The following is a 1218-nucleotide window of genomic DNA, read 5'->3' as shown; positions in this document are numbered from 1 at the left end:
CATTACACATTTGGCAAAACCCATAGAACTGTACAACACAAACAGTGAATACTGATATAAAAGGTTGGTTAATAATAATAATATATTAATATTGGGTCATTAGTTTTAACAAGTGTACCACGCTAATGCAAGATGTTAATAGAGGAATCTGTGTGCTGGGGGTGAAGGGGTAGGGGAGGTGGGTATATGGAACTCTGTGTGCTACCTGGTCAAGTATTTCATAAATCCAAAACCGTACTAAAAAAATAATGTCTTAAAAAATGTAAAAAAGAAATATATCACACATGAAGGTTACTTTGAAAACCAGTTAGTGATTGCCTATAGCAGGCCCTAGATAGTGTAGCCATTTAATGGGGCCCAACAGTGATTGAAATGGCCTGGCAGTAGTGTCGGGGCCACCCACTCACTCTTGGGGCCACCCACTCACTCGTGTAGCCACAGAGAAGAGAGTCACAGGACCTTCTGCAGGGTCTGTTCTTCTGATATGCCTCTCACACAGCGTAGCCAAGGCTCTCATGGAAACAATAGGATGAGATCAGAAGTTCTCAGATTTTTATAAAGTTGTGGAATACTTATATGTGTTCGTTACATAGATTAATCTTAACACAAGGAGGAAGAAACAGGGCAGGAAGGGAAGAAGGGCTAGAAGAAGAGAAAAGGAGAGAACACCTGGCTCGAGCTCTGTTTGGCCTGCTTTTCTGAATCTCTGCTCAACGTCCTCTAATTCAAGGCTCCTGAGAGGCAGGCAGAAGCCTGCTTCAGATATGCTTGCATGTCCTCTCTCTGATCACATGCTGATAATGATTAGAAAGTACACGGATTTGTAGATTCAGACAAGTATGAATAAACTATCATGTTCTGAGAAGGCTGAAAAGAATTCAAGGCTTAAGAGGAAGTGGTGTCCTTAGGTCAGTTAGTACCTAACAAGCACTTACTACATATCAGGCACTGTGCTCGGTAAGGATTAAAAAAGTGAGCAGAACTCTTTCCCTGTCATCAGGGATCTTACAACATAACCTATTTAAACACAAAAAGACCATCTTTATTCTCTCTGCACAAAGAAGTAAATTTGCTCCCTCTGCTCTTTAGTATATCAAGATAAGCACAATTCTGATTGTAAACTTCCTCTACTCAACTTCTATTCCCAGCTAACACCCCAGGAAAAGCTTCTAAACATGGGCTGTCCCATACAGTAGCCACTGGCCACACGAGGCTATT

The sequence above is a fragment of the Galeopterus variegatus genome, unplaced genomic scaffold, assembly GCF_000696425.1.
Source record: "Galeopterus variegatus unplaced genomic scaffold, G_variegatus-3.0.2 Scaffold4682, whole genome shotgun sequence".
Classification (NCBI taxonomy): domain Eukaryota; kingdom Metazoa; phylum Chordata; class Mammalia; order Dermoptera; family Cynocephalidae; genus Galeopterus; species Galeopterus variegatus.
This window is presented reverse-complemented; position numbering follows the sequence as displayed.